This window comes from Narcine bancroftii, chromosome 7, assembly GCF_036971445.1.
Source record: "Narcine bancroftii isolate sNarBan1 chromosome 7, sNarBan1.hap1, whole genome shotgun sequence".
Lineage (NCBI taxonomy): Eukaryota > Metazoa > Chordata > Chondrichthyes > Torpediniformes > Narcinidae > Narcine > Narcine bancroftii.
The window spans coordinates 180932957-180946459 of NC_091475.1; the positions used below are offsets into that span (position 1 = coordinate 180932957).

Below are 13503 nucleotides of genomic sequence, written 5' to 3' on the forward strand. Positions count from 1 at the left end.
AAAAAATAAACAGGAGAAGAAAAGACAATTATTTTTGGTTTATAATGGGAGTAAGATTTTCTTTTACCCTTATATAAGTTTTAATTTGTTAAAAAAAAGAGAAAGGTATTTAATAAAGTTAAAAAATGTATTGTGGAAAAAAAGTTATGCCTTTGTCTTGAGGTATCCGACAGTTTTAAAAGTTTTTGACCCAATATTTTGCAGAGCCTAATGAGGCAAAAAAAGAGAGGCGGGTGGCTGTTGATACTTGAAAGGTCCCTATGAGTGTGAAGGAGTAAAGATGTAACTGTAAGTTTTGAGAGAGTTTAATTGGGAGGAAGATTTTAACCTAAAATTGATCTATATATGTTTAAAAAGATTATTGAATGAATAAGAATGAACAGTTATAATGCATAGAGGGAATGTATTGCATTTTGAGTGAGTTAGTTGGGATAATGGGGCTGACTACTGCAGAATCATATGAGCACGTGTGATTTTACCACAACCTGTATAGATCAGGGAATTAAAGCCATTAAAACATCATGCATCTTTGGGGGGCGAGGGGTGATTTCTTTTCTCTTTTCTTTTTTTTATTTGTTTCTTTCTTCTTTTTGTACACCTAGATTAATTAAGAATAATACTAGGTATGTTGCAAACGCTGTGAAAGTGGGAGGAATGGGAGAAGGTAGATGGATGGACAAAGGATTTTATACAGGTACCTGATGGTAGTGAAATTAAATTTTGCTAGCATTAATATAAATGGAATACAGAATCAAATGAAATGGGAAAAGTTATATGGGGAAAAAAACAAAAGTAGATACAGCTTTTTTGCAAGAAACTCATTTGATATAAAAGGAGCATCAAAAGTTGAAAAGAGATTGGATTGGTATTGGCATCTTAATTTAATTAAAAAGTTAGAGGTGTGGCAATATTAATACATTAAAAATTACCAATTAGAATATTCAATACTACTATAGATACAGCAGAAAGTTATGTAATAGTTACTTGTCAAATCTATTCAGAATATTGGAGTTTATTGAATGCTTATGCACCAAATGCAGATGATATAAAATTTATACGACATATTTCAGCAATTAACAAGTGCAAAATGGAAAATATTAGTAGGAGGAGATTTCAATTTTACCTTAGATCCAAAGTTAGATCGGGTAGTAAAATTATAAAAAGTAAAGAAGAGATTTGCTATAGATTTAATGAAAGATATGGGACTTACAGATATTTGGAGAAGAACTCATCCAAGTGGTAGAGACTATTCTTTTTATTCTTTTAGTCATAAAATATTTTCACATATAGATATGTTTATAGTCTCAGCACAGTTAAAAACTAGAGTTCAAAAGGTAGAATATCAACTGAGAATTTTATTGATCATTCATCTTTAACTTTGTCATTTGCACTGGAGGATGAAAAAAAGGTTATAGATGGAAACTTAATACAATATTATTAAATAAAAAATATTTTTATGATTTTATGAGACAACAGATAATTTTTTTTCTAGAAACTAATAAAAATTCAGTAATGAATATTTAGTGCCAAATATTCTGGGATTTTGCTGCTTGAGGTGTGATAGGTAAGAGGGAGTGGTGCATGTCCTGGGTAAACTTGTACCTCTCACTTTGTTCATTTTAGATTGGTCACAGTGTTTGAGCTACTATATGGGATTCCATGAAGGCATATTTAAGAAGTCAAATAATAAGTTATACATCTAAGATAAAGAAAGAATATATGAAAGAGGTAGACCAATTGGAAACGGAAATATTAAATGTAGAGAAGGAATTGCATATCCAAAAAACTGAAGAGAATAAAAGCTTATTGGAATTTTAAAAAATTAAGATTTAATACAATACAAACATAGAGTAGAAAGAGATATAATGAGAACTTGACAGAAATATTATGAATTAGGTGAAAGAGCTCACAACATATTAGTAAGGCAATTAAAAGGTGAACAAGTATCAAGAACAATAGTTGCAACAAAGAGGGAAACTGGCCAAATCACCTATAAGATGCAAAAAAAATAAATGATAATTTTAGAAATTTTTACAAATCAGTATCTCTGAAAGATGAAAAAGATAGAGAAATATATCTCACCATTTAAATTACTTATGTTAAATATAGAAGAAAAATTAGAGTTATCTAATCCTTTCTGTGTGATAGAAGTGTATGAGATTCTGATGTCATTACAGAATAATAAAACCCCAGGAGAAGATGGTTTCCTCCGGAGTTTTATAAAGAATTTAAGGAATTGTTAACTCCTGTATTATTGAAAGTATTAGATAAAATGAGAGAATCACATGATCTACCAGAATCTTTTAGAACAGCATTCATAACAGTTATTCCAAAAAACCTTCCTCTTATAGATCTATATTGTTATTAAATACAGATTATAAAATTGTATCTAAATTATTAGCTAATTGATTAAATAAATATTTACCAAAATTAATAAATATCGATCAAACAGGTTTTTATTAAAAATAGAAATTCTGTAGATAATATAGTTAAATTTATGTTTATTAAGTGTAGCACAAAAAGCAAAGAAACCAGTAGTAGCAGTCATGTTAGATGCAGAAAAAGCATTTGACAGACTAGAATAGGACTTTTCATTTAAGGTGTTAAGTACATTTGGAATTTTGAATGTTTTTATAAATTGGATAAAAGCATTATATAATTAACCAAAAGCTAAAGTGGTTACAAATAGGCAAATATCAAAGTATTTTTTTTAATTAGATAGAACATCTAACAAGGATGCTCATTATCACTATTTTTATTTGCTTTGGCCTTTGGTGGAAATAATTAGAAGAGATAATGAGATTAAAGGTTTTGAGATAGACAATAAAGAACATAAAATTAGTTTATTTGCAAATGATGGTATAGTCTATTTAATAAAACCAGAAATATCATTGTGCAAATAAAATGTAAGATTAGTAGAATATGATTTAGAGTCAGGCTATAAAGTAAATGTTGATAAGAGTGAAGTGATCCATATATGGATTATACACAAAGTAAAAAAAGACTAAATTTAAATGGCAAAAAGAAGCAATTAAATATTTAGGAATAAAAATAGATAGAGATTTAAATAATTTATTTAAATTGAATTACATACCTCTATTAAAAAATTGATGAAGATTTTTAAAAATGGAAAGATTTGCCAATAACTTTAATAGGACAGATAAATTGTGTCAAGATGAGCATTTTTCCAAGAATACTGTATTTCTTTCAATCATTACCCATCACCATGCAAGAGACATTTTTCAAGAGCTAAATAAAAATATAAGGATATTTATTTGGAGAGATAAAATGCCAAGAGTAGCTCTGGAAAGATTGACTTGGAAATTTGAACAAGGATGATTAAGATTATCAACTTTTAAAAATTATTACAAAGCAGCCCAATTAAGATTCTTGTCCTCCTCCTGTTATCAAATTGGAGCAAAAACAGCGTGGGTTCATATTGAAATGATTAATATAGTAGAAATCAACCCAGTGTGGCGGATGATGTTTGTGCTCATATGCCATCATGTTGAAATAACAAGACCACACAGCGAAGTGAAAAGCATTTATTACAGTGTTATCAGGCTTAATATAGACACACAACATGTGACAAAAAATGTTAGATAATAAATATAAACAAGTGCAAGAAAAAAGGTGATTTTACAAAAATCCTTTTGTGATATTGGAGCAGTCCCTGATCAGCCATGATCTTATTGAATGGCAGAGGAGGCTCAATGGGCTGGATGGCCGACCCCTGCTCCTATTTCTTATCTTCTTATGTTCATATTAACAAGGGGAGGTTCTAGACCAGTGGTGCTCCCTTAACCTCATGTTCCACCTTAAGCAATCCCCTACTAATCACAGAGCACTTATGGCTGAGGGTTTGCTTAAGGTGGAATGTGAGTGAGGGGGTAGACTGAAAACCACTGTTCTAGACTCCAGAATCTAGAGCTTGATAGCTGTTAGAAAGAAACGGTTCTTGAATTTGAAGGGGCTAGTTTTCAGCTTTCTGCATCTTCAGCCCAAAGCGAGCAGTGAGCAAAGGCTGTGAACAGGTCAATGTGGGTCCTTCTTGATGTAAATCCTCCCAGAGGTACATTCAGTCGAAGGGAAATCAGTGTCTGTGATGGACCTGCCTATGTTTGTTACCCTCCAGATCCTTCTGCGTTCTGAGGCAGTTGAATACCCAAACCAAGCTGTGAAGTAACCAGTCAGTTTACTTTCCACAGTGCACCTATAGAAGTTTGATTGAATATCTGACAACATGCCAAATCTCCTTGGACACCTTCGACAACTTCTTTCTCTAGCTTGATAAGAAAATTGCAAAATTACACTGAAAGTTTATTAAAATTATTAAAAATATATACCATTAGTAATATGACATATATTTAGTAACTACTAGAACCAAAGATGTTTTCAGAATAAAAGGAAGTAATTTGAGATTTTTAAAATATTTGTTACCTCAGTAAAACCCTGGTATCTGGCACCTATGAGCATTGGTAGATGCCGGGTAAGTGAATTTTCAGATTGCTTGAGATTATGTATGGTGTGATCAGCAAACTAATGGTGAGAAACACCAATTTTAAACTTCCATATTTTTTACATATTTAATTTCTGTGATTTATTTTTGCCAGTTGCTTGAGTTCACTGGTTACTTGAATTCCGGCTAACATTGGTTAGATTAAAACACTTTTGTTTTATATATCAGTATAATATATTGGTGCCAAATATTCATTGAAAAGGAAAAAAAATGCAAATAGTTGATTTCTGAAATAAAAAGAAAATATATTGGGAATGTTCAGTAGAATTTATTGAGAGTAAAACAATAAGAGTTTATTTCAGATTGATGACCCATGTTGACAAGTGAGATGGGTTAGAAATCAAAACATGTTTTCAGTTATCTTGACAAGGAGGGCCACTAGAAATCAAGCAAGGTGAGATTGCACAAGGGCCCTGGTGCTGGTAGGGAGAGAACAGTGAAGTCTTGTTAACTGTACCTGATCTATCTGGAGATGTTAACAGGAGGTGAATGAGAGTGAGGCAATATGAGCTCAAAGGTTCGATAGACTGGAGGTGCTGGACATTTGGTACAATACAAAGAATACTGGAAATATTCTGCAGGTCAGGCAGCAGGTATGGAGTGCAAAAAATTAGGTTGGCATGACAGGTCATTCAGCTTAAATGATCAATTTTGACACAAACTGGAAAAGATGGCTATCTAAAATTATTGATTTCAATTTTGAGTGCTGAGGCTTGGTATATTTCCATATAGAATATAAGATGACCCCCAAGCTTTTATTGAGCTTTGTTGGAACAGTATAAGAAGCCAAAGATTGAGATGTCAGAGTGGGAACATGATGGAGAACTAAAAGGACAGTCAACTGGTAGCTCAGAGATCACATCATCAAAAGTAGAGAGGTGTTCTCCAAAACTCTTAAATGTGCTTGATAGTTTTTTTTTGTCACACCACAAATCCCCTCTGATATGGTGAATATTTTTAGCATTTTCTGTTTTATGTCATCTTACGAGAAAGATTTAAATCACACAATTCCAGTATTTTTAATATTTTGTTTCTTTTCATTAATTTGCTTTAATTTCCAGTTGTCCTCTATGAACCTTCACCCATTCTCAGCCAGCACCCTTCGTACTTGTATCATGCAGTCTCTCTTGGTTTCAGCCTTCTCACTGACATGTCATTTTCTCTCTTTATCAGTTCATCATCATGCTTTGCTGAATCCAAAAAGCCACACAACATTCAGCCTAATGCTGTTTTTGGACCACCCTTCCCTTAAGATTTTTAAGGAATATATATATTTGTTGTGATTTGTGTCAATACAAAAGCTGTTTTTAATTTCCTACGATGTCCTGATGAATATAGTTCTGCTGTTTATCTCCCCTTGAGCTGCAGATTTATGACAAAATATTTGACAAAATCAAATGAATTAAACCATGACACAAGAGAGAGCACCAAACTGTGACAGGTGGAAAAAATTATATGGAATTATAATGTTCCAGTCAATTTTAATTCATCTCTGCTGAAAGTATAAAAATTAAAATTAAAATTACACCTTTTCACTCTAGCAGCTAGACTCTAAGCAAACATAGGAGATTATCTTTTTTATAAAAGAGACTCAATTTTTTGCTACAGATTGCAAAAGAGAAGAACCTGGATTAAGTAGCAGAACCTACCTATAATGTTCCTTTCCCATTATCTTCAAGAATGAGTATTGCTTAGCAAGGTTAAAATGTTCCAAGATGGAATGAAGATAGAACTGCTCCATGTTCCATTTGAATCAGATTAAATTTTTTTGATAACTGACCTGAAGTATCTTTTACTGTCCTCAATGAGGATTCTCAGGGAATAAATATAGTACACAGTTTTAACATAATATAAACTTGAGAATAGAAATGCAATCGATGAAAGATTTATATTGAGCACAAAAAACTAAATCCTGCTGGTGATATCATGTGTTTTGACTAGGTGAGATGAGAGAAAGATTATCTAAAAGACTGACATCTACGGAAGCAACCGAGTATGGCATTGAAAAAGGAAGTGGTGGCATGTTTCTGAACTGTCCCTCTTCATTATGGAGGAAGCATTCATTTTATTCCTTTTCAGAGCCCTGGATACTGAATTTTACAACATGCAGATCTTGGGAAGTTACCAACTAGCACTTGGACTCGGGTATGCTGAAGTTTTATTTATAATTTGTCATGCTCTCCCTTCAGCTACCTGTAACATTTGTTTTTGGTTGAATGAATCTCCAGATGATTGAACCAGAACAGGTGCATTAATTGTCAACATTTTATTTCCAAAATCATAACAGTTTCTCAGGCTTGAAAGCAAATGTGATGTTAAGGATGAGCCATCTTGGGCCATAAAAAATAAAGTCCAATGCTGTATCATATTTAGCTAACCAACAAAACTGTGTAGGACGATAAACAACAATAAAGGTAGATTATGTAAATCTTTCTCTTAGCTGAATAGCAAGGTTTGTTTCTTGTGTCTGTTTATTTAATAATTATATTGCATGTACTGCTGGTAGCTATTACAAAGATAAATGTCATACACTAACAATGGCTGAATTTGAATGGAACTAAATTAGCCTCAAAATGAGGGGGTCACGTGGTGTCGGAGAGGGAGTAGGAATGGAAAAAGAGAGCTCCAAAGAAAACCAAGTGAATTTGTTTTTAAGACGGCCAAAAAGACCCTAATATTAAAAGACAGAAAGAATTAAATAATCACCAAGGTGACGGGGAAGAAGAAGAAGAAGGCAAATGGTCAAGAAATGATTGCCTCAATACCCCAAGATGGCCCTGTGGCGGACAAAATGGCGGAGCCTGGCCGAAGCACTCGGGGGAGGAGAAGAGGATGATGGAGTCGCGACCTGCTCCGCAGACAGACGAACTGCTCAAGCCATCCCCCAGAGGTCTCGAAGAAGCAGAGCCAAGCGAGCGGGCAGGCCTAAAGAAAACATGGGGACCGTGACAGAAGAAATCATGCCGTGCTACTAGATGAGACCCACATGCTGAGGGGGAAAAGGGCCGAGGGTGCCACAGGCACAGGGATTGATGGAGGGGAGAAGGGAGCGGCGAGTGTCCAAGGTTCAGCACCAAAAGAAAAGATGCAAATAGCACCACAGACTTACCCTTGCCTGCGGAGATGGGGGACTCCTGGGTGAAGCAGCGATGCTCCAGTGATGGTGGGGATGACTCCGACCCAGCAGTGATGCCTTGGGGCAGTAGCAGCACAGGAAGCAGCGCGGATGAAATGTATAACCTGACTTTGCAGACAGGAGGAAAAAAATGGAACAGAGAGGAAAAGAAAGACTGGAGGCTTTTATGAAAAATGTTAAAGTGATGATGGAAACAATAATAGAGGCTTCAGAAAACAGAATAAAAAAAGTTTAAGGAGATTTGTCAATGGAGCTGGGAGAAGTTAGGAAAGCCATGGGAGAATTATCAGGAAGGGTGACTACAGTAGAGGAAAGGGTGGAAAGGATGGAAGGTAACATGGAGAGATTGGAAAATGACAGGGAAACCTGGCAAGGGAGAAAGAAAAAATATGGGATAGATTAGATACTCTTGAGAACCTTCACAAAAAATAACACAAAAATTGTAAGGGTGAAAGAGGAGATAGAAGGGAAAGATCCAGTAGCATTCTTTAGGGAATGGATCCAAAAATATTGGGGAGAGAAAGAATAGGGAATGGGGGGGCTCCAAATAGAAAATGCTAGTCCATCTCCCCTTCCAAAGCTGGGTCCTGGACAGGAATCACGATCTGGTCAGATTGGCCACATTCCAGGATAGGGAAAAAAAAATCTTACAGGCAGTGGCTCTGGGAGCAAGGAAAAGAGGTGGCTCTGTGGATTATGAGAGGGGAAAAGTTCTCTTCTATCCAGACATCACCATGATGCTCCTTAAGAATGTAAAGAATTTTATCAGGTCAGGAAAATGTTAAGAAACAAGGGAATTGGGTTGACTTTATTATATCCAGCAATCCTGAAAATATTCCTGGCAACGGGAAGGAGGAAATATTTTACTGAGGCCAGAGAGGTATTGAAATACTTTGTCTGCCACACAAAAAAAGCCCCAAGGGAGACAGGGAAAGAAGGGTTTCTAGGCAAAAGGCTGCGTATACAGTTGGTTGTAAATAATGTAAATACAATTGAAGCAAATATTATACTTGGTTTAACAAAAGTAAATGTCATTAAAAAAAAGTTAATTGTGAACTCCAGAGCAACTAAGAAGGAGGTGACCAGGGATGAGAAGGGCAGTGGCACCAAGAGGTTTAGAATTGGTGTTATTGGGAAAGGGAGGGTTGGGTTTGGGGGAATAGGTGAAAGGGCTATATTCTACCTGTTTGGGTTTTTAAAAACTTTTTGTCTTAATTTCCTAGGATTTATTTTATACATGGCTAACAGGACCAAAAGGAAGAGCACTATGGACTGGGAAAAAGGAAAGTATTTTGTGAGAAAGGTAAAAGGAAGCAATCAAAGGAAAAAGAGCTGGGGCAATGGATGAAACAATCAATTTTTTGAGCTTCAAAGTTAATGGTTTAAGTGGAACGGTGAAAATGAAGAATTTTGGACACGTTTAAAAAAAAAAGATGGATGTGGCCTTTTAGCAGGAGACCCACTTTACAAATAGTGAACGTCAAAAACTTAAAAGAACCTGGTGGGACAAGTGATAGCATCTTCCTTTAGCTCCAAGGCTAGGGGAGTAGCTACTTTAATAGGGAAAAATATCCCAGTGAAGGTTGAAAGTACGGTCATAGTCCCAGTGGGTAGATTTGTAATGGTAAACTGTCAAATATATTCTGAACCCTGGATACTCATGAATATATATGTCCCTAATTTTGATGATGAAAAGTTTATACAAAATGTCGTTTTGAAAATGGTGGAATGGCAAGAAAATGTCTTAAATGGAGGGGACTTCAATTTTTGCCTGGATCTGGTAATGGACAAATTAGCTAAGAAAGTGACAAGAGCTAGGGTGGAAAAAGCATGGAAGAGTTAAATCTGGTGGATGCTTGGAGATTATGGCATCTGAGGGAGAGGAATTACTCCTTCTACTTGAAACAACACAACTTTTACACCAGAATGATCTTGTTTCTTGTCTCAGCCCAGCGAGAAGGCAGAATTGTAGAAGCTGAATATATAGCAAGGCTATTATCAGATCATTCACCTTTGACCTATAATACTTTTATGCCAGGTAAACAAGCCACACCATATAGGTTGGTGCCTTAACCTGCTGCTATTGAAAAAACTGGAGTTTTGCAGTTCAAATAGAAATGTTTTACAAAAAAACTGTGCTTCCACTGCCAATAAATTTCTGCCATGAGATACATTAAAAGCTTATCTGCAAGGACAAATGATTGGATAGAGATAACTCAATTGAAAAAGGATTACAAAAGATCAGGCTGTGAAAGAAAGAACAGAACATTAATAAATATAAAGCTCAAGTACAATATTTTGCAAACATACAAAATAGAAAAAGCAATATTAAAATCTAAGTAAAGGCTCCATGAGCTGGGAGAAAGGCCCCACAAGGTATTATTCTGGCAGCTGAGGGCAGAGGAAGCTGCAAGGACAATCAACCCAATTCAAACAGGGCTAGGCAGGATTTCTTATAAACCAAAATAAATAAATTAAGTGTTTAGGCAGTTCTATACACAATTAAATAAATCTGAATTGAAGGGGGATTTGGACAAAATGGAGGAATTCTTGTCCAACTTGTAATTGTCAAATTTAGAATCTGAGGAACAGGAAGGATTAGATACTCCTCAGAGGAAGAAATAGTAAAAGACTGTGGAACAGGCAGCTGAGTCCCATATCCTCCTGGAGTCTTTTCAATGGCAATAATTATGGTAATTCCTAAAATGGATAAGGACCCACTAAAGCCATCCTCCTATAGACCAATCTCACTTTTGAAAATGGATTATAAAATAATAGCTAAAGCTTTGGCAAATAGATTGGCTCGGTGTCTGCCAAAATTAGTAAATCCAGATCAGGTGGGGTTTGTGCAGAAAAGACAATCGGCAGACAATATAAGTAGGTTACTTAATATAATACACCTGGCACAGTCAAGGGCAGATCCAAGTATAGTCATATCACTTGACACTGAGAAAGCCTTTGAAAGACTGGAGTGGGATTTTTTGGTGAAAGTACTGGAAAAATGTGGGTTTGGACATTCATTCATCAATTGGGTTAAAGCATTGTACCACAAACCCAAGGCCAAAGTTGTCACTAATGGACAGACATCTCCAGCCTTCCCACTGACCAGATCTAGTAGACAGGGTAGTCCGTTATCCCCTGCTCTATTCATATTGGCTATTGAACTGTTAGCAGAAGCCATTTGATGGGATCCAGGCATCAAAGGGTTTAGAGTGGACCAGGAAGAACACAAAATTAATTTGTTTGCAGATGATATTTTGATATATTTTACAGAGCCTGTAGAGTCATTGGCCAGGTTGCTGACTATACTAGAGGACTTTGGCAAAATCTCAGGATATAAAATTAATTATGATAAGAGTGAAATTATGTCGCTAACAAAGGGGAGTATGAGTAATACCAATGGAGAATAAATTTGTGAAAAAAGGGATGAAATATTTGGGAATATGGATAGATAACACAAATTTATATAAATTGAATTATTTTCCCCTACTTGGAAATATTGAGGAGGACATTGATGGGCAGGGTTAACTCCATTAAAATGAATGTGATGCCAAGGCTACAGTACCTCTTTCAATCTTTGCCCATGTCACTTAACAGATGTGTCAGCCAATTCCTGTGGAAGAATAAAGTAGCTAGAGTCTCCATAGACAAATTGACTTGGGACTATAGCCTTGGAGGAATGAGACTGCTGGACTTTAAAAAAAATTATTGGGCAGCCCAGGCGAGGTTTATCACCTCATTCTTTGAGGGGGATGGTTTATCCTCCTGGGCACAAATTGGTCTACATACATTAGGGGAGGAGATGCCAGGAGAAATTATTTACAAATGGGATGCCAAGTTAATAACGCAAAAAAATAGACAACCCAATACAAAGCATTTAATCTGAACATGACAAAAAATAAACCAGGTTATTGGGTTAATAGTAGGGTTGTCCCCTAAAATGTCTCTAACCCAGAACAAATTAATCCCAATGATTATGGGTAACAAGATCCTAGACACCTGGTGCAAGAATGGGATCGGGTGTTTCAAGGATTGTTATTAGAAGGGGAAGGTTATGTTATTTGAGCAATTAAAAAACAAATTTGACTTATCAAACAAGACTTTCTTCTGCTATCTTCAATTAAGATCTTTTTTTAAGGGACAAATTAGGTCCGTCTATAGCCCTGCCATTGTGTAATGACATGGAGGCTCCAATTCAAAGGGGGATCACACGTAAATTCATTTTGCCTATGTATCTCCTGTAGAGCCTGAAACCAGGTCTCCGTAAGTGAGGCAAAGCTGGGAGTCGGATCTAGGAATAACAATTCCTGAGCGATGCTGGTCCGACTTCTGCTGGGAGAGCATGAAGACAGTTATTAATACCAGATATAGGCTTGTTCAATACAAATTTTTTGCACCAGCTATACCTCATGCCGCAAAAAATACATAAGGTTAAACCAGAAATCTCAGAATTATGTTTTAGATATGGCATAGAGACAGGAACTTTTGTGCATTCAACATGGCTATGCGCCAAGGTGAGACCCTTCTGGGTAGAATTAGGGGACATCTTGAAAAAAAATTACAGGGGTGGAGTATCTGCAGGATCCAGCCTTGTTCCTGCTGGGGGATATTTTACATGCGAGTCCAAGATTGTCTAAACATCAAATTCAATTTGCGAAGATCACCAAGAAATGCCTAATGGTTACCTGGAAATCTGACTCTCAGCTAAGCACAGCAAGATGGAACACGGAGATGCAGGTATGTGTTCCCCTGAAGTGTGGCAGCCATACCTGTGACAGGTCAAAACGTAGGTGTGATTAGCTTTCCCAAGGCCATTTTCAATAGGAATAACAGGATCTCACAAGCCTTGAAATACTGAGAACGAGAAGACAATTTGGAAATCCTGCCGGCTCCCCCTCCTTTTATTCTTTTTTCCCTCATGCACTTGTATTGTTATCTTTAATAATTGATTTTTATGCTTTTACCCGGGTTGAAGGGTGAAGGATTGGGTGGGGTGGGGGGAGGCGTTGGGAAAGGCTGGGGCGGGGGAGGAAAAAGGGAGGACTTGGAAACTATGACCTGTAAAAGGGGAGGATTGTTCCTCAAAACACTTGGCTAATATGAGTCTGTAAAACTAGAAATAAAGTTTTCCAAAAAAAAAGTCTCAAGATATTCTGATAACTTTGGATCATAGACTCAGTATTTGAAAAACAGTTTAACAGGATTCATAAACTTATTATAGAAACCATCACTCAGTAGCATTTTCTTTTGTTAGTTCTAAAGAGGTGGTTCATGCTTCACGCCCTTTGTACTCACTTGCCAATATTTGTTTCAATTGATTTCAATGGAACTGAATATTGAGAAAAGAGTGCAACAATCAATGAAAATATCAAACTCCAAGTTTGAAAGAATTAGGTTTGCAGACATGAACTTTGTGATATTCTGCCGATAGTGTATGAGATTTTCCTTGATTCAGGGCTCATTTTTCAGTGGATGATTAATGCCATTTACAAGCATAATTAAGTAAATCGATGCTTATCTTAATTATCATCAAATCAAAGGCCAAGATTCCATTTGTGCCATCTGCCGTATATAAATTGAGTACCAGATAATTTAAGGTCCTGGCCTCCTTCACCAGAATCCTTAAAGAGAGATAACTGAGTTCACTGAGAGTCTTGCACTGATAATTGTTTTGCAATATATTTGCCCAGTGGATCTAAAGGCAATTGTCTTTTGAAGATGTTGTGCACCAAGTGATCGTGCTCAGAAAAGGAAGTCAACAATTATGGCCCATGTGCTAAGCCAATACACAAGATTGGAGGATACAATATAAATTGGAAGATTTGAGCACAACCTATGAGTTCATTAT

At 36.0% G+C, this 13503-nt stretch overlaps 1 long non-coding RNA gene across 1 annotated transcript in view; it reads right to left on the reverse strand.

Annotated features, from left to right (window-relative positions):
• Window positions 1-3567: 3567 nt before the first annotated feature.
• LOC138740128 (uncharacterized) overlaps window positions 3568-13503 on the reverse strand; it is a 29974-nt gene continuing 20038 nt past the window's right edge. The window contains exons 2-3 of the long non-coding RNA XR_011342688.1: window positions 12341-12424; window positions 3568-4286 (exon numbers count right to left, since the gene is read on the reverse strand). This is a non-coding gene — a long non-coding RNA (uncharacterized lncRNA). The remainder of the gene's footprint in view (window positions 4287-12340; window positions 12425-13503) is intronic.